Source organism: Lonchura striata, chromosome 2 (assembly GCF_046129695.1).
Source record: "Lonchura striata isolate bLonStr1 chromosome 2, bLonStr1.mat, whole genome shotgun sequence".
In the NCBI taxonomy this organism is placed as follows: Eukaryota; Metazoa; Chordata; class Aves; order Passeriformes; family Estrildidae; genus Lonchura; species Lonchura striata.
This window is the reverse complement of record NC_134604.1, coordinates 93,869,531-93,890,465: the sequence shown is the minus strand read 5'-3', so window position 1 is coordinate 93,890,465 and position 20,935 is coordinate 93,869,531. Positions and strand designations below refer to the sequence as shown.

At 38.0% G+C, this 20,935-nt stretch overlaps 1 protein-coding gene across 6 annotated transcripts in view; it reads left to right on the top strand.

The window, feature by feature from the left end:
• MYO16 (myosin XVI) overlaps positions 1–20,935 on the top strand; it is a 358,973-nt gene that overhangs the window by 38,729 nt on the left and 299,309 nt on the right. The window contains exon 1 of one of the 6 annotated variants that reach the window (XM_021545592.3): positions 10,263–10,543. The exons of the other annotated variants lie outside the window; for them this stretch is intronic. The gene's annotated coding sequence lies outside the window, so the exon portion shown is untranslated. Of the gene's footprint in view, positions 1–10,262; positions 10,544–20,935 lie in introns of those variants that run through there. 6 annotated transcript variants of the gene reach the window in all.

The following is a 20,935-nucleotide window of genomic DNA, read 5'->3' as shown; positions in this document are numbered from 1 at the left end:
GAAGTGATTCTTACCCTCTGCTAAACTCTCATGAGATTTTATCTGGAATATTGCATCCAGTTTGTGCATTCCCAGTACAAGACAAACATGAGTTTGTTTGAATGGGTTTAGAGGGAGGCTACAGATATGATCAGAGGGATTCAACACTTCTTTTGTGAGAATAGTTATTCAGCATGGATAAGAAAACTCTCCAGGGAGATCTTCTAGCAGCTTTCCAGGACCTAAAGGGGCCTACAAAAAAAAAACTTTCTACCAGGGTCTGGAGTATGAGAGAGGTCAAGGAAGAATGCCTTTACACTGAAAGGGGGTTTATTTAGATTGGATAGAAAGAGAACATTTTACAGTGAGGTTGGTGAGACACTGGAACAGGGTGGTCACAGAAGTTGCAGAAGCCTCATCCCTGGTCCTGTTTGAAGTCAGTCTGGAAGGCACTTTGTGCAGTCTGACTTAAAAATACCCATGTCCATGGAAGTAAGATTGCTCTGCGTGAGCTCTAAAATTTCCTTCCAACCTAAACCCTTCCACGATGCTGTGATCCCTGGTCCTGATTATTTTAGCAATGGATAAAGCATAAAAGTTACTTCTAATTATTGTGAAAGATATTTAGAGTGTAGTTCAGAAACTGGGACAGCTGAATCAGCCACTATGTAAGCTGCTCAGTGCATCTGGGAGGAAATGCTTCTCCAAGGAAGCAGCAATACCACAACAGGGCAGCTGCCGAGATCAAGTACCCATGAGAATATTTATCAGTGCTTTATCTTGCTCTGGATGTATGAGAGGGATAAAATTCCTTTTCAAGATATTTGTTGTTGTTGCTGATAGTGAAGAGCAACATTGTTTTATTCTGTAAAACTTTCTTTTATATGTGCATTTTTAATTATCCTTCTTCCTTCTCTTTTCTTAGGGCATTGACTTTTTTTTCTGCACAAACTGTTGATACTGTGAAAAATCAAATTATAGGTACTTATAGATGAAGAAAGTGGGCATTTTAGTTTTGAAGCTGAAATAATGTAGTAGAACACAACAATTATTTCTTTTTCCCCAAAGAGACAAATCAAAATTGATGCCATTTTTTCTCTCTGAAGATTGAATAAAAAACCACTCAGGAGATTTCTTCCTCCATCTTCCCTTTCTTCCACCAAAACCAGGCTCCCTATGAGCCCCCCTTCCCCCGATCTTACATCCTGGGAGACCTAGTTTAAATAGGAAATTTTATTCAGAACTGAATAAAATATGAGATCCTAATCATATTTCCCTACAGCCTTTCCTTTTACCCTGAGGAGAGTAAGATTGTGCCTTCTTAAAATGAGAGAATTAATAATACTCCTCTTTCACAGACATGCTGTCAAGAGAGATCTGTTGTGACTTAGAAGTATAGGCTGGCAGGCTGCCCTCTGAGCTCAGGAAGGCATGGCACCATGCCCAGACTCTTTTTCTCTGGGCTTCAGCTTTTTCACATGGCTGTGCAAAAACCAGTCAAGACTTTATCCTAACCTTGCTTCTCCTGCTGAAGACCCATCTGTACTACCCAGAGGTTTCTGTTCTGTTCTCTTCCACTTACAACTCACTTCTGCTCCTTGTTGTCACCTTTCTGCCTGTAGCTGATGCATCTTAACTTTCTTACACAGACTGACTTAATTTAGCTCAGCTGTTGGATGACTTTTCCAACCTCATAATATTTTTTTATGAGCCTCAGGTAGGGGATAGCTAATCCTCTGGATATTGCTCTAATGATGATATGACTCGCTTTACTATGAGTTCAACCATTCTGGAGAAAGTGAAATTATTGGATGCTTTGTTAATGCATATAAACACTATATAAATACCTCAAATCAGATTTGTTTAAATGGGTTAAATTTCCTGTGAAGTGATTGGATTGTAAGGAGTTATAATAACACTATAAACAGTAACTTTTTAGAAACATCTTCTCACTCTAGTAAAAGGAATTATTTTTTCTTGGGATTCTGTTCCTAATGAAGAAAAAGGAATACCTGCAAGCAAGAAGATGACACTAAGAAGGGAGAATACCATGCCATTGACATTTTAGACTGATCTGAAATGAATACTCAGTCAACCTGACTGACAGTGAGAAGGCAGAAATTTTAAATGCAACTTCAGTGTTATCTATTTAATATTCAAAATAAAATGCTGAAAATATTTTACAATATTGAAATTTAAAATAGCAGTATATACTCAACTCTACAGATGGTAACTTTAACACTTATGATATATGCTATGTGATATATTAATATATAAGCTGTGTTCAGTAATTTGAGGAGGAAAATTCAGAAAGTTGATGACAGTTAAAGAAAGGGCTATCACAGACTGTTAAGCCTGCATCATCTAGACATTCCTGCCTGATGCTGCCAGTCCTGAAGAACTTTATTTCAGCTTTCTGCACCTGCATGGTGTATTTTGCTAGTTCTAGGCAGGATACAAAGGCAGGTGACACTGCAGCTACCTCTCCTGACAACATTACTGTGTCAGGAATCACATTTTCATTTGAATTTGTTTGTCTGGCAAGAAAAACAAGAGCCAAAGAGAACACAGGCTACAATTCCACTTACAGACTACTACAAACAGAAACTATCTCATGCATGTCTCCCTGGGAGAATTCTACTAGGATTTTGACAGCTGCACTTCTAAAGGTCCTGGAGTCATCATCAATAATTCACTAATATCATCAGATTTGTTTGTGGCAGCATCAGTCAAAAAAGTTGTTAAAATCTTTGGCATCATCACGAAGGGTGTTGAGAACAAGACAGAGAGTGTCTGTGCTATGTTTTGCTCTGCTGTACAACATTAATGTGCCCAAATCTTCGCAGTCGCATGCAGGTCTGGTTTCACACCCCAGGAAGGATAGTAGAGGAACAGAGAGGGGCCACTAAATTGATAAAGGGGAAGCAGCTGTCTTTAAGGACTAGAGTCACAGGGAAAAGATGAGTGAAGTTTAACATCATAGGGAGCTGTATGCATTTGAACTTTGGAGGAGATAGACTTAAAACAGATGACAAGAATTTTTTTTGCTATTGTAAGAGCATGTGAATTCAGATAATGTGACATTATAAAATAAGAAAACCAAAAGAAACATAAAATCAACAAATTAATTGGCAGTAGGCCAAGAAATACTCAAAGGAATAGACAGAAGTACACAATAGTAATCTTAGATATGAGATGGCCAATGCAGGGGATTATTTAGAGAATAATTTAAAGCAGGTGGCAGAAAGGAAGGCAGGAAGCCTAAACAGCTCCTCAGTTGTCAGTGGCAGAGACAAAGTGGTGTGCTAGGTGGTCTGAATTTTTTTGATTTTTTTTTCATGTCTGCTCACAGTGGTCACAAGGGTTTTATGATAAGTTTGTTCAGATGAAAAAAAGGGCTTGAAACTAAATACTGCTGAGTGAATATGGTAAGGCATAATGATTTTCCTTTCAACTGCCTAGGAAGATGCCAAGACCACTTCTAGATGGTTCCTGTGATGCTAACCTTTTACAGTGGTTGAGGAGACAGGTTTTGCAAATTCAGAACTTCCCAACTGCCACAGGAAACTGACATTCATTACAGGGATTTGGGGGGCTTTCATAGGCATCATGATTACTCTGTAAGGGAATCTCAGCCTAAAACCATTCAGCTTAACTCACACTCTTTATTGATTCACAAAACCTAATACTGAGCAACTGATATAGTTTTTGGCCAAAATAGCCATTGCCTTTTATAGTGAAACACTGTGATTTATAAACATACTGTATTCCAGACACTAAAGATTTACAGGTTGCAATCTATACATCTACCTCAAAATATCAATCCTTCTGCTCCTCCTGAGCCAGCTAGACAAAGAAACTGTTTTTATGTTAACTTATCAGCAGTTGTGAGCATGCATTTGAAGTGATACAATTGCAGTACATAGAATGGCACCATCAGCCAAATCAGTGTATGCACTTGTAGGCTTCCTAAACACAAAGTAAAATGCATTGGAAGTCAGCGTGAAGGGTTAAAACTGTGGGGACAAGCTACAGGTTAGAGTAATTTAATAATTTTGATCATGTGTTTATGCCAGAACGTGCTAGACTTCATCCCTCTGAAACTTCTTATAAGATACCAATTTATTGTTTTGGGGCTTTTCATGGTTTTTTGCTTGTTTGTTAGGGGGTGGCTTTTAGTTTTGCTTTATTTCCACTGCATACCAGAGGCAGCTACCTCTGTCCTGTAGTGAATTGTGATGACAATTCCCACTGCTGACTATGACATGTCTACTTTTCAAATGTGTGTATGAGAGTATCAGGATATAAATAAAATTCTGGTTAATGATGAACATCCTTCCCTGGAAGGGAATATAGAACAAGGAGTTGTGAATTCTTTCAGCTGTGGAGCTGTTAAGCATAGGTTTTCCCCTGGATACTTTTTAGTATCACTTGACAGCACAGACTTCAGCAACAAAACTCTAAACAAGGGTTCTTTGCTCTATGTGATATTGGTTGAACCAGTTTTATTGGTGTCTTATTATTGATTAAAATAATCTCATAAGTGGAGGACAGTTGTTTGAAACTAAATCCACAGGGTTTTTTAAGGGAAAATAAAAGTGGTTTGCAGCATTTGAATTTGTGGCACATTACTTCATGTGGAAGAAATATCCCCAGAAATGTAACCTAATGGCTGAAGTGAATGTCGTTCTTAAAATAGACTGTTACAAATGTCTTAGACCAGTACCTATTCTCTTGGTTCACAGAGACTTCTCCAATCATCCTAGGATATTTATGTTCAGGGTGCTTCTTTGTTCGAGTCCATCCAAGATACTATTGTGTCTTTAGGATGAAGATGATAGCTGTGTGTACCCACTGTTTAACATAACTTTGTTCAATAAATTTGAAAATTGTTGTCATTAAAGCATATCTGTATGGGAAATCAAAGTCCCAGTGTGCTATGAAGTACCCAGAGATCATCTTTCTTGATCCATGTTTGGGAGATCTTGTACAGTAGAAAACACGGAGTACAGTCAAGAGCCAACTTCACCTCTCTTTCACTGACTTAAAAAGAAACAGGCTATTGATGCTGCTGATGTTTATTTTGTATCACTAAGGCAATTTCCTTATTACTGCCTTCTTTCTATATTCTTCTTCCTCACACAGCCTAAATCTTGCTGCATTACTGTTGCATGCAATATCTGCATATTTTCCCAGTGTGATCATTTGAGTCTATTGAGGTCTGTGTTTTACTTCCGAGTTTTTATGAAAGACAATAAATACATTTTGGAAAAACTAACTAAATAGAATTTTACTTATGAGACACAGAACTGCAATTCTATCCTTCACAATTTTATTTTGCTCTTTCCTTTGGGACATGTTTCAAGATATTAACCATCTACCTGGGTTCTATATATATTAAAAGAATACAATCTATAGTGTCCACTGAACAGTGAGATTATAACTTTATCTACCTGCTTTAAACCAAGTGCAAAAAGAGCTAGTTTTGATGATGACCCTATTCACTGAATGCACTGCTATCTTATTTCAGAAAGACTAATGGTTCATAAGGGTCTCCTTGCTAGTTTTGATGGAGGTTTGTATAATACTTTTGTTTTCAAACTTTCCCATGTCTTTTATTCACCTATAGGTATTGATGAACAATAATAGTAATAACAAAGTTATTACTAGGTTGCTGTAGACAAAAAAAACCATCCTCATTCCTTGTTTGAAAAGGACAGTTTTAAAATTCTGTTTCTTCCCATATTTATGTTGTTTTATGCTTAACTTGCTTGAAATGGAAGGAAGTGCAGGACAAAAGGCTTGGATTATGTAGGAACAAACCTGAAAGCATGTTGAGGGATGCAAAGAAAGAGCAGATAACTAAGCCAGATTGTCACTTAAGAAAAGGGTACTTTTGAACTTTAAAGCCTCCATGCCAAACCATAGGCTGTAGTTTGTACATTGCAGTGGTCTGTGACTGCCATTCTTGTAAGAAATTGGGGAAAGGAGTGATACATAAAACTAACAAGATGCTGTTTTTAGTAGGGACTAAATAAGTATAACTGAGAGGAAAATAAGGCTCATTTTATTATTAGCATAAGCATTTTTTATCAAAGTCTTTATAGAGTTATATTCATGTATCTGTACTATGCATGTTTCTCTGCTGGGAGATGAAAGATTCTACAGCGTCCTGCATGGAAGCTAGAAATAAGATCAATGTTTATGAGATTTTGGGGAAAAGGACTTGACCAAGACTGATGTAATACAGCTTGCAGAGGCGTTTTGCTCCTGCCTTTACCCCTTCATGGGGGTAAATGAACTTTACCACAAAACCAGCTTTCCAAGGCTGGGGTCAAGCTGGTGGCTAAAGGAAGTGCTGGAAACAGGACAGCTTCTAACTCCAGGTCTTGTTCTCCCTTGCCCTGGTTTGCACAGGCTGCACACAGATGACAGCACCCCCACTGGTGTTCCCACCAGTGAAAGCAGATGGCAGTGGGCAGCTCTGCCTGCTCCCAGCCTGATGGACCTTCTGTCCACTTCACTGAAGCTCTCTGCCATCATTCCTCTTTTTCCTTTCACCTGCATATAATCTGTTTCCTCATTAATCATGGAAGTGTATTTTATCCTGCAGAACAGAAAAATGACTGTATGCACTCCTGAAGTTCATACATTTTGGGACATGGCTTTGCCAGCTGCACCAGCCACTGCTCACTGCCAAAATGCCAGCTGACAGACATGCAGCCAGTTGCTTGCTGAATTCTGTCAAGATGGTCTGGGCTGCTTTTGTAACTGTTTTTAAAAATCTGTATAAAATAGCCTGTTTGACTGCCTTGTATGACAGGCAGCAACCCCTGCAGTTATGTTGGTTCAGGATATAATGGTGAAGATCTGGGAAAGAAGCCACCCCTTAAATCTTGGAAAGCAGCAGTGGGAAGATGCTTGCATAGTCCATATTTCCATACTCACAGCATCTTTTTTTTAAATAAGCATCTTACCTTGTTTTATTCTATCTCAGCATTGGATTTGCATTGTGCTTGGACTATATGTACCTTTTTTTAATATTGTATAGCTATGCTGTGTTTGTGTAGTTGTAGTGATCCAATTTCATAGAGTATACAAGATGTGTCCAAAAATAATAAAAATAATAAAAAAAAATTTAAACAGAGTGACTTAGTTTTAAAACCAGAATATTAAGTCAAAATAATAGCATAAAAGAGGCATGAATAGAGATTTAATCCTGTGATTATGCCCACATGGTCCTCAAGGTCTTTTTGCTTCTCAGTCAGTGGACACCAAAAGCTGGACCCAACTACTCTATGCACCAAAATGAGTTATGGCTCTTGAACCTGTTTGGATATTTGAATCTGGCCAGATGCAGTACTAGACTTAGGAAAACATATAGTAGTCTTGGATTTGATGTTCTCATATGGGTCTATTTCAAAATGAATGGGTATGCATTAGGTGTATAATCCACATTAGGTACATCATGCATTAGATTTTTTTAATGTATGCTTTAGAAATTGGGTTTCCTACGCAACTGTGGCCACCTTGTGGATTCTTCAATAGAAAATTATATCTTATAAAAAAGTAGCTAGGAAAATTTTGATACTTAAAAACTGTTCTGTTGTGATGTTAGTCTGGTTACTAGCTTTCAGTCATCACTTTTTACTTGTTAGAAATTAATTATTCTTAGTAAATGTTACTAGTTAATTATTGTTAATAAATGTAAACAGCAGTACTGTTTCCTCTGCTGGGACTGTTAAATATATGCTTTCCACTATAAAGTTACTATTTTTTATTAAAAGATTATTGAAATTTTTAAAGTTTAGCTGTGAAGGAGGAGAAAAGAATAATTTCAGTGACACAGTATATTTCTCTTGGAATTGGGGCTCTTTAACATCTCCCTCAGTCCTTAAAAATAGATTCCTGGGAAAGAACACAATGAAGATGGAGTGAATTGACTTTGTTTACCTGCTGAATGCTCACCCAGCTGCTCTTTCCCTTGCCTTTTTCAACAGGAATGAAGAAAATGAGACAAATCTAGTGGGTCCTGATGAGGACAGGGATATCTGTTACCATCATGGGTTAAAACAGACCAGTAGTGTGCCCACTGATAGCATCTTGCCATGTAAATCCAGTAAAGAAGGCAGATGAGGAAGAGGAGGATATTGCCTTTCCAGTACTAGCCTGCTTGCTAGGCCTGCTCTGTTGGAACTTTTAATTCTATAGGAAGAACATCACCAGCATGTGTGAAACTGCCTGGCCTGGCTATTGGAGCAAGTGGCTCAGGCCATGCAGTCTCTCATGGTGTGAGAGACTCCCTGAGCTGTCGGAGCTCTGGACACCTGCAGTCAAGATAATTAGGAAGCTTCAGGATCTCTGGCACTGGAACAGGTTAAGTAATAAGGGATGTCCAAAGTGCCTCCTCATGGCTAGCTACTCCAACTTTGGACATGTTGGTACTTGAGATTTCCAGCCACCTACTGGTAAGTCAGGCAAGATTTCATTTCAGTTGTTTGAAAGGTGGTTCATTATTCATTAAATCAGATTAGAATCAGCTGACAAATCTTTCTGGTGTGACTCTTGTTTTCCCAGAGAGTTTCTCAGTGGCTCCATTTCCGATCATAAAAGTGAGTATTCCTCAAGCTACTCTGAAGTGACTGCCAAAACAGAGTAGAGGAGGCACAAACATTGGAAGAAATGACTTAAAATTATAATAAAGCCTGTTCCAAAAGATACTGGACAAGGTGATATATGTGCCACATATGTTATTCCCTTGTGTCATTACTTTCAAGGATGCTCAACAGCAATGGGCTGTTACCACGTGACACTGTAGTAATGGAGAACTGTGTCTTGGTAAGGTCAGACAGATACAAAGCAACTCATCAGCAGCTCAAATAGAATGCTACAGTAGGGATACACCAGGAAATGGTTAAAAAATATTGCAGTGTATTGTAAATTGGAAAAAACCCCAACCCCAACATTTTTTTTCTTCATTCATTCATTTTATGATTATCCTGCATAAGGTGTTGTAAAGCATGTATCTTTTTTCTGTTTCTTCATTTTACTTCTATATGTTCTGCTCTAATTAATTTAGATTCATATTAATTTTAAAAACACTTGCAGTCCAGAGGCATTTCTGTAACTACAAAACTACTTTTTTCATTTTTAAATAAAAGTAACTTTTGCCTACATTTCACACATGAGTCCATCAACCATAACTGCTACACATTGTATGCAGCTTCCCTAGAGAATCATTCTACATATTTTTGGATGCACAAGATTCTTCATGTTTGCTGACATGTTAAAAAGTTCTTAATTGATTAGCTTTAATAGACTTTTTTTATTCATTCCTATAAACTTTTATTGTTTTTGCTTCCTGAATTTTCTTTGACTGAATAAAATTATTTCTTTTTCCTTCTATTGACATTTAGGTAATGAAATATAAATCAGGCTTACACATTTTCCTTGAGTCCTGGTTACAAGGAAGAGCTCAAGATGCAATGTGATGGCTTAGAGAGCATATCTATTAGTTGTTTTCACAGTAGATAGAGAAATTATGTATTGGACTGACAACATATAAATGACAATATTCCATGGAAATGCCACTTTCTTAAGACTTCTTGACTTTCAATAAGAACTTTAATTAAGAAAAGAAAAAAGCTTTTTTTTTTTCAATGCATTTGTGCTCTATACCCAATGATTTTTTTAAAAAGGTTGGAAATTTAACCTTTCAGTCATGCCTATATCCAGATTCTGCTGAATCAAACAGATACCATTTACATCAGATTGACGGAATTTGAACCTATATCATTGTAAGGAGAATAATCATGAAGGGGATTCTTCATAATCAGTACTTTCTTCTGATAGATCAGTGGTGTGACATGTGAGGTGCTTAACAAATATGCAAACTTCCAGAAGGTTTTTCTGGTACAATCTGACCTTCAAGAAAGTTTGTTATAAAAACAGTGCCAAGCATCCAACAGTGTTAGGAAGAACATTTGAGGAACGGTGTGAGATTGTAATTGTAAACAATATTGCAATCTGCTTTGTGAACAATCTATCGTTTGTCTGTGTGTTTTTGTTCCCACTGTTTAATACTGTGGGAGTGTTTTCTGTTGCTTTGTTCATTGTACTTTAACACTATGCCAAGTTCTCTATCGTAGTAGTAGTGAAGTGTTGCTAATGACTTACCATGATTTTAACTATGGCGTTATTATCTTTTGTTTAGGAGGTTTTGGAGTTTTGGGTCCAGCACTGAATACTTGGGGCTTTATTCTTCTCTCTAGAGAACCATGGTCAGGAACATAAAGATATGGCAGTTAAGTGGAAAAACTCAAAAATTTCTGCTGAGGCAGGACATGTGCTAGCACAATGTGTTTGAAATCATGTTTTTATTTTTTTTTTCTGAGGGGAGGAGGCAAGAAGAGTATATCCCTCCCACCTTTGAACTGAATGATTTTAAGGGAAGGCAGATCAAGTGCTCTGAGGAGGAATCTCTGGAGGTTACTCAATAACAGCAGTAGCAGTATGAGAGATCATGTAAGCTTCAGGAAATGCTTTGAAAACAGCTGGAGATAAAGTAAGTATAAGGTGAAGAATGAGTGCCTACAATGTTTTTGTTTTTTCTTAGACTGATGGCCCCAGCTGGAGCTAAATGGGCTAAACAGATCAATACAGTGACAGTGTTTTGGGGAAGCCTGTGTTTCCCCAAAAGAAGTAAGGACAATTATGAGAGGGTGGGGGATAATGATTCTTCTCATTTGTTAGAGCATGCTTGGTCTTGTGTGGGTTGTTCAGAATACAAATTTTTGATGAAAATTATCTGCTGAAATTGTTCTTCAATAGAATTTTCTCAGAAACATTATTAAAATAATCCCTGAAATTCTACCTCAGAGTACTTAACTCTGAGCTTGTGCTGCATGTGTAACTTCTATGTAGAAGGCTTGTGTAAGTATTTCAATTTTGTGGAAAATTACTAAGGGACAGTGAAATGACTTGTTTGAAGTCATTCAAGAGGTTTGTAGCACTTTGAAGGAATTATGGAATTTAAGGTATAGAGTCCAAGACTAGTTGGAACTTGGTTACGCTTGTGCTGCACGTTGCTGGTAGTCTGTAATTTAGATGCTGGCTAAGGCAGACTTCTGGGAATAAGTCCTGATAAGTAAAACAAAGATAGCCAATTTAGTTTCAGGCAAAACAGGATCTGCAGTCAATAGAGTTAGGCCTTTAGATGATGTTACCTGGAAAAGCAAGCAGTGTGGAAAATATACTCCCAATCATGAACTTAATTTAAAGGGGAGCTTTCAAACAACTAAGATCTCATTTAGAAACATCAAGGTGGCAATTTATAAGATATTATGCAGAAGAACTGATCTTAGAGGATGGATTTAAATGTATAGGAGTGTAAAAATGTCCAAACTTGCTTTTTATGCTGGTCTTGAGAGAAGTCTTTTGTTCAAAATTTTAGGTGCATAATCTCTCCTCCAGAAGTACATACTTTTTGGGAGTAAGGTAAATATCAATCTGGGAGCAAAAAAAGTTTTCTATAAAATTGTCAGTGGGGAATAAAATGTATGTAATTTATATAAACTGCTTAAATTCCTGTCCACTGAAATGTGGCTGAAGACAGGAAAGGAATCAGTTTGGACCTCAGATGTACTTGTGACACTTTGGATTCTTAGTTTTACAATAGAATTGATCAGTGGAAAACAGCATGACAATAATAAGGATCTCAGTCAGACTGTGGAGTCAAATGTTGATTCTTATTTATCATTGTTAAATAACAGAATGGAAGCAGTGAAGCACAAATTCTCAGCAGAATACTTTTTTTTGACAGCTGAAAAGAAAGATGCCTGTGCCATTAGCAATTGATACAGCAGTCCCTAGAAACTTGATGGGGTTGTTTATGAAAAACAGAAAAGGAAAAAATAAATGATGACTCTGTCTTGGAATCCCAGGTGTTGTGACTGTACGATCAAAATTATGCTCTCTGTAATTGCAAAACTGGGACTGAAATAGCAGTGACATGACATTAAGTTATCTTTTTTTCTCAGTACTCTCTACCTTTGTCTCACCTGGTTGCATACCTTTGGATATGGCTGCCGTCACAAACACCTTGGCTGTGAGGAAAGGTTGGGTGGAAGTGAACAAAGGTGCAATGAGGCATGGCTTGTCGTATTGTTGATGTTGTGCTAAAGTGAATACTTGTGTCTTGTAATATTTCTACAGTCCTTCTCTCTTAATTTTTTTGTTTTGAGACCTGGCCACAATATGCTGTCATTCCCATGAAGGCAACGGACTTGAGTTTATTCCTGAGGGCGAGGATTAATGTACACTCAGGTGTTATCCCATTACATAATAATGATGGGGCAGAGGTGCTTGCCCAGACCTAAGTGTCATGACATGCTTCTATGTCTGCAGTTCTGACATAATCTGTTTGCTTTGATAATTTAGTCATTCCTTTAAATTTGAATCTTGTCTGTTGCCCATGATTAAGAAAGGAAGGGTCAATGGTAACTGTGGAAGAGAAACACAGACAGTAAGACCCTTGTTCATTCGTTGGATTCTTTCTCTGTAGCTCTTGTGAGAAAGTTTTTCTTGGGGGTTTTGGATGATTGAACAATAGAAACTAAGGGAAGGAAGGGAGAGAGGAGATCGAGGAGTGAGTTACACTGTGTACTGTTAAATTACAGTGGAAATTCTCAGGAAGGAAGATTTTAAGTTGCTCTCTCCAAATTTCTATTTTCCCTGCAAAAGTGCAATGCTGTTTCCTTACTAATCGGGCTATGTCATATCCCAGGTCATCAACTTTACATAAGCTTTCTTTTGTCACCAACATTCATGTGTCCCAAGTTCTTCTGGCTAGTTCAATGTTTAACCAACTGTGTTTCATCAGCTTAATGATATTTAGGTTTCACTGTTACAGTTTTGCAATCATCTTATCGAGATGTCCTGGACTAAGTAAACTTGAGACCCAGACCTCGTGTCAACATACAAAAAGCAGTCAGTCTTTATTTTATACCCCATTTTCCTACTATGCAAGTCTGTTTTCCCTATTAAGACTAAACTGTTTTATACTATTTAAATAGAAAGTAAGCAATTTGTCATGTAATTAATTTGGTTCCAGTATTCATATTCTCCTTTGTTTACTTGGAGGTCAAAAGAGGGCTATGAAGAGCTGTGCCTTTAAAGCAGTTTTTATTGGAGCTAATTAGGATATGTTATTATCTGTACAGAGGCTTTTGAGTACAAGTCAACTGTAATCCAGGCATTGCATGAAGTTCAATTCTGTCAGGTTTGCTGTCTTAGAGTAACTATTGACACCTAAAAAATTATAGTAAATACTCTTTCATGTTGCATATAGATTTCATCTAGGCACCTATAGTAGACATTATAAAATGCAGGCTAAACTGTCTATGCGTATTTTTCTGCCCTTTTCCTTTCATTTTCCCTTTGTATGTGACAAATGAATACTACTTCCATGATTTTTTCTTCCAAAGGTACACTAGGATTCTTTCAGTCTTTGTTAGAAGCCAACAGGGAGTGTTTCACTCCCAAGCAAAGCACTGGGCTCATAGTTTTGAAAGAGGAAAAACAGATTTAAAGATGCTTCCCATAAGCTTGCCTGCTGCCATTTTCCATGGCAATTCATTAGTTGCTAGGAAAATGTAAATGGGTCCTTTGGAGCTATTATTCTGACAGCCTTATGCTCGAATTTTGTCTTAAAAGTGCTACATAATGCAAAGTTATCTTACATCTATGTTGTTTGGCATATTTTAAGGCTTTGTATTTACTTTCTATGTTAATAATACTTGTAGAAAAATAGCAGAGAAAAAGCACATTTGTCACATCTTTGGCAAACACTTTCCTCCATTTTCTTTTTTTAGATAGCAAGCTGAAAAGCTTGTGTTTTTACATTGGCTTATGATGTTCACTCCATAATTATTATTTAATAAATTCACATCTAGATAAGTAATTTTGTATGTTACTGGATTTTTAAACTCATAAAAGAATATTTTTGATAGCTGTAAAACTGTGGACCAGTAATACAGGACATGCAAGTTTTATACTGTGTAAACAGAAGAGCTTTAAAGTAAGACGGTTTCTGCAAGACTGTTTTTAATGAGGGAAAAGATTTAGGGTTTTGGTTTTGTTTTTTTTTTTCCAAATCAAGGATCTTTTACCTGTTCTATAATTTATCTTTCTGTGATGTCACTTCTCAAAGGCTATGTGATTACATGTGTACTTCACTCACCTTAAAGAGTTAGTTCATCTCCTGGTCCTTTTTTCCTTTTTTGGTTTCTTGGCTGTTTGTTTTTTTAAAGTAGACTTCTAATGCAGGTATAATTGTGTTAGCAGTGCTCTTCATGCTATAGCTCCGTTTGGGACTCATAGCCATGTTTTCAAAGCTAAAACTTCCTCTTCTTCTTTTGGCACAATTGAACAAAAAAAAAATAGTATCTTCTTGTTAATGAAAAGTGTTAGGACTGTATGTCACAGTGTGACTGTAGAATACTGTGAAACTGTCTCTGGGGCAGTCCATGGGTCATGCTGGGTGTCTTTGTTTTGTTTTATTTTTAAATTCTCTTTTGACTACTCTTGACTTTGGTCTATTTTTTTTTTTTTTAAACAAGATTCAGGCACTGGACTCTTTCAAGCTAAGCCACAAAAGTAGTTCCCAATGGGAATATTTGTGTTCTGTTTAAATCCACTCACCCAGATAAGCGGGTCACTTCTAAGCCAATATTTTTTTCAGAGTGCTGTAATGTTCATAGTAGATTCATCCCAGTGCTTCAACATTGCCTCAAAAAGAAACAAACTCAAAATAATAAAATGCCCACAAACATACACGTATATATTTTAAAATGCATTAATATTTGTTACATAAAGGAGAAGTATTGAAGTGTGACATTCTCAAAAACTCAATTCTGATTAGAGTCATACCTTGTTGCTGAAGTTGTATTTAAGGAGAAATCACTCACCTTGGTTTCTTAGCTGATCTGTTTCCTTCCTGCCAAGTACTTCTGCCGCACCTGAATCATAAGCTAATTCAGTATGGCCTTCCCCTTGATATGGAATCTTACAAGGAGAATTTTTTTTTTAATTTGGAGGGTATTCCAAAGTGAGATAAAAAAAAGAGCACAGAGTTTTATTTTTTTGCTCCTCACCTTTTCTACTTTTCTACTCTTACACTGTTGCTGTTTGCTGTCTGTGACACAGGAAGATTTAATAAGGTTAATTAGTATAGCATAGTATATTGCTATACTTTGAAGCACTGTGGGGATTTTTCTTCTTCATTTCCAGAATAACCTTTCAGACGTTTAGGAGTGGCAATCAGTCATCAGGAGTGCAGGAGATGATGCTGTACCAGGCAAGGGAAGGGAGGTGGGCACCAGGCTACCCAATGGATGCAGGGTGTCCCAGGGGAGCTGGGCAGCAGCTTTGTGAGTGGGGCAAAGCTGGCTTCTGGGGAAGTGGAGAGCACTGATGCTGGAGCAGGTGCCAAAGCAGCTGCTAGTGTTCCAAGGAGCCAAAGGCCCTAGCCTCCATCTGTAGTCAGATACAAAGCATTTCAATGGGAGTCATAAAAAATATGAGCCCTGAGAGGCCTGAATTTACTTTTATATGCATCTGGGTATTTCTTTTGTGGAATTCAGAATGGGTTAGGTATGGGTATGATCCCAATTCTTCCCTCCACTGATTTGTACCACTGTCATGGTTTCTGTGTGGTCCAGCTAAACAGAAAGCTGTCTTGACATTTATACCCTACCTTTTTCTTTGTACAAATCTAGAGTAGGTGAAGTCAGTAGTATACAGGGAAGTGAATTGAAGCATAGTTACATTATACCATGGTCCCCTAAGGATTGAGATAATTGAACAACTTTTCCCCAAGAACTGAGGATTTTAGTGTTTATTTCTGTGCTGTTGTAAGGAGTGTTGCCTGGAGGTCCTTGAGGGCAGTCATCTGTGTATGTAACCTGCCTCTTAGGAATTGCACTTAAGGATAATATTTAGTGCGTGTCATGGAACATTTTCAGTGCACCTCCAGTTAACCATGCCTTGCAGAGGACACTTGGCAGAAGAAAGAACAGACTTTGTGTTTTGTGCAGCATCCAGTTACTCAGTGTGTCAGGATAGAACTGCTGGTGATAGTAGCAAAAAGAAACAACATGCAGTCTTTTCTTTTGGGGTTGTTGCAGTACAGGCTATAATGTCTTTTGCACCAGGGAATTGGGAGCGGCAGTAAGAGTGGCAGCATAAGAGTGATATGATTACTGGGTACTAAGTGATCATATTATTACTGGGCACTGATGTGAAATAGGAAGCAGTCTCAAGAGCACTCTAGAAGTAAATATAAAGCAGGTCATTCTAGGAATATTTTAATGTGGTAATACCATTGGGTTTTCTCCTGCTGGTGCTATTTTGGAGAGGGGGATCAAGGAGACTGTTTCTCAGCATCCTAGATGTTTTGAACAGAATTTACCTGCTGTGCAGCCAAATATTCAATATATGCCATAATGATCCTTTAATTTGAGTGTGATGACTGTGTAATGCTGACAGTAGCTTAAGTAGGTAACCCAAAGGAACCTCTGTAAAGATTTCATCATGATTAACTCATTTGTCATTAACTGTGGTATAGAATTAATGTGGATTGAGAATTACATTGCAATTTACCAAACACAGGATGGAAAATAGATAGTAAGCCATCTGACAAGGAATATCTATCATTGCATGAGGATTAAAATCAACAAATCAAATGACATGAGTTGTTATAGCTGCTGACCTAACGTTCCTTCAAGCATCTCCGAAGCATAACTCCAGTGCAAACATAAGTGTGTGTGGTTCTGCATTATGCATAGTTTTAAATCACCCCTCCCATATTTTAAAAATACTTGTATAGTTAACTCACCAGCAGTAGAGTTTCGAATGCTGTTTGCCATGGCAGCTGTTTGGCAACTGTCTCTATAGCAGGGCTGAAACAGCCAGCTTCTGGCAGGTTGGCAGCAGGTCCTGGCAAAGAAAATGAGCTAAAAAGAGGCAATGACCATGTCAGCTCAGAGGATCCCACATACTAAACCCTCATAGCTGTGCAGTAGTTAACACTTGGTGTCTGTTGGCTGAAGGAGTGAAAAATGCAGGTTAATTTTTTAGAAATAGGCAGAGGCCCAAAGTTGATTTGATTTTGGGCATGCAGCTCAAAGCAGGTGCTCTGCTGTGGTTTAAGGTTTTTATGTTCAGTTTAGTTTCACTGTTTCACCCTTTGGACTTGGTTATATCTAGCACACTGTCATGTCTTTGGATACAGACACCCAGCACATCAGGGTAAAAGATTGCTCTCCCATCCGTGCTTGCAGTCTTCCATACACTGTGGCTTTGATCACTTCTTGGAGTCCCATTTGAAATGGATATGATTTCCTGTGTTTAATAATAATCAGCTTTTGTGGTGATGGGGTATATTTTTCTCATTCTTCTGCTACTTAATGTTTGCTCTTTCTGAATATTCTTTCACTGAAAGCAGGAGGATCTTTTTATAACCCTGAACATACTTTTGGAGTATGTGGGGACATGTATGTGGGGACATCATTACCAGCCAAAAATAAAAGTTTAATGGGTGTACAAACAGACTGCAAGCTGAAGCATCTGATGGGATACAGTGTGAAAAAAAGGCCTCAGGCATCTTGCAGAAGGGATATGTACATGCTCCCAAGTTTCAATTAAATCCCGTTTCAGATTTTGCAGTGATTTTCATTTGAATGTGTGATTTCACTTGAGTCTGAAAGTGATATAAATCTGAAAATAGGCATATCGTCTTCTAGTTTGAACAGAGTTTAATGTTTTGTGTAAGAAAATGCCATAAGGTTTCACATACTTATTATCCTGTTCAGGTAATGAGAAAGAGTAGAAAAAATCCGCAGGCCAGAGATAATTTCTAAGAGTACAAAGTGACTACCAAAGTTTTTTATTTCCTTGATAGACATGAAAGCTAAACACCTGGGCTTGGGATACTTTAACAAAAATGGTTACTAGATTTTGAAAAGGAGTGAAACCCAAGCCACGTTACTGTGAAGATACGTCCATTTTGCAGCAGTCCTGCAGAAAAGGCTTTGACTGTGATGCTTGTATCCTAAATGGAAGAGGGGTGGTACTGGTAGGCTGTAGTGACTTGTAGTGAAAAGGAAGAAACTGATTGTCAGACCATTTTCTAAATTGTGTTTGTATATTGGTCTTGGCATAATTTCCTCTTTTTCCATTGAACAAAGAATAAAAGTATCATTCATGCAAATAGAATTTCTTTGCTATACTGTCGTGATCTTCCATCTTTTTCACAATGGAAATTTTTCACTGGTGGAAAGCAGTGTAGCAGAAAAGTACGTGGGGGTCCTGGTCAGTGGCAAGTTGAATTTGAGCCAGCAGTGACCTGGCAGCCAGGAGAGCCAACCCTGTCCTGGGGACATCAGGTACAGCATGGCCAGCTGGGCAAGGGAGGGGATTGTCCTGCTCTGCTCTGAGCTGGGGCGGCCTCACCTCCAGTGCTGGGGGCAGTTTTGAGTGCCACAATAAAAAAGATATTGAACTGTTGGAGAGTGTCCAAAGGAGGGCCATGAGGATGGTGAAGGGCCTTGAGGGGAAGCCATAGGGGCTGAGGTCACTTGGTCTGTTCAGCCTGGAGAAGAGGAGGCTGAGGGGAGACCTCACTGCAGTTACGGCTTCCTTGTGAGGGGAAGTGCAGGGGCAGGCACTGATCTCTTCTCTGTGGTGACCAGTGACAGGACCCAAGGGAATGCCTTGGAGTTGTGTCAAGGGGGATTCAGATTGGGTATTAGAAAATGGTTCTTCATCCAGAGGGTGGTGGGGCACTGGAACAGGCTCCTCAGGGAAGTGGTCACAGCAGCAAGCCTGACAGAGTTAAATAAGTGTTTAGATAATGCTCTCAGGCACAGGGTGTGATTCTTAGGGTTGTGGCTGTACAGAGCCAGGAGTTGGATTTGATGATCCCTGAGGATCCCCTCCAACTCAGCATATTCTGTGATTCAGTGATGCTGTTAGGGATACAGTATGGATATAATATTTAACTTGGATTAAATTTAATTAGAATAATCCATTGAAACTTTTTTTTTCCAGAAATTTATTCTACAAAAAAGGGCACCATACAGAAGCAAGCCTTCCACAGAAGGGATAAAATTACTTGGGAATAAGATAATTTGTTCAGTTGTTGTAGGAAACTTCAAGCCCAAGACTAAGTTTCTTGGCTCAGGCCTTGTCTTATTCTCTCAGGCCACTTGCTCATTGTCATCTCTAGTGGGAGTCAAACAGTCTTGGGAGCCAGGACGTCCAGCACAGGGAATTCTTGAAACAGTGACCTGCAAGATGCCTCTGTGGGAGGGCTTTCCTGGAACTGCAGTCACTAGAGACCTCAGGATTCATGATGTGGAGGCAGTCCAGATGGCAGGACTGCCTGGAGACACTGCAGGCTTTGTTCCCTTTCAGGTCACCAGCCAAGCTGGCAGGAAACCTGGCAGGCTTTTGATAGAACTTTGCCCCTCTTGCAGCCAAGTCATATATATTGATCATTGTCTGTTCTGGTGTTTTGTTGTGTTTTGACCAGGAAATCTATTTTGGGACCTGAAATCCTTTCCAAAAAAGAGGTTTCTTTATATATGGAAGTTTCCGCAAAATTTTCCGGGTTTTGTGAATTGGCATTGTACCCAAGACCCTACCAGACTTCTTCTTATCCTCTTCCTAAAATGGATATCTAAATGGCTATCAGCTACAGTTCTTGATAGTGAAAGGCCAGTTTTAAAAACTGTATTTTGATCTATCTGTAAATTAAGCAGAAAGTAATCTCTGTGTATGGTGCTATCTGTATAGATGTGTCTGTCTGACATCAAAACACTGACCTTTCCTGGTGAGGCTTCTTTCTTATGCTATATTAAATTTTCATACAAAAACTAGCCCTCAATTTTCTTAATTTAACTTTCATATCTACTTCCCCCCCACACACACACTTCTATGTATTTATAGTGTTACATACAGACACACAATTTTTTCCTAAGGCTTAACACTACTTCTACTTGAAGTTATAGGTCAGACATCTAGTTTCATAAACAGTCTCCAAGACATGAATTTCAGGAAAGTCATAGACTTGGGTATTTTTTTACTTATTTATTTTCATGAGTGCTAATGAAGTTTTAAAGGTGATATAGAAGTCCAGCAACTTTGGGGTTTGCCCAGATATGACAGTGCAAGGGACTGATATTTTCCTTTTGTGAAATTGTCCTTATAGAAGTGGCTTCTAGCCCAAAAGCAAACCATATCTGATGCTTAGTGGTACTGTGATGAGTTACCAGAATGGATTTTGGGAATGGATTTTGTTGATTGCTGGGAGAAAAATCATGCAACTGACATTTAACTAAAACTTGTGCTGCTGCAATAAATTGTGATTGGAAACATGTTTTAAATAAAGTCCAGAAAGACGACATTAGTGATCAATACTTGGCAATGAAAATTTGTTTCTGTGAGCATGTCCTTTTATGCCAGAGAGATTAACATTAAGACATTATAATTAGTATTTGTTTTGGCAGCTATATTTAAATCCATTCTTCTTAATCTTTACCTTATGTATACTTTGTAATGAGGAATCAGGATTCTGGGTATTTTTTAAAATTGTATTTATAGAGAGTGTCTATTTATATAGACACTGTTTCTGCCTTGATTTTTATATTCCCTTTAAATAATTTCTTGCTGTCTTTTAGACCACATTCAAGTCTTACCAAGATCAAGAATTATTTTCTTGCCAACATAGCCAGCAAATATTTGAATGTACAGTTTCATAAACTAGTTTATAAACTTCTTTTTAATTGGGCAGGTGAGCATTACTATTTTACTTTGTTATATGTATTTTTAGGGTTTTTTTTATAATGGTTTGCTTGTGTGTATCCTGAAATCTCTGTAGTACTTCTTTAACTGTAAC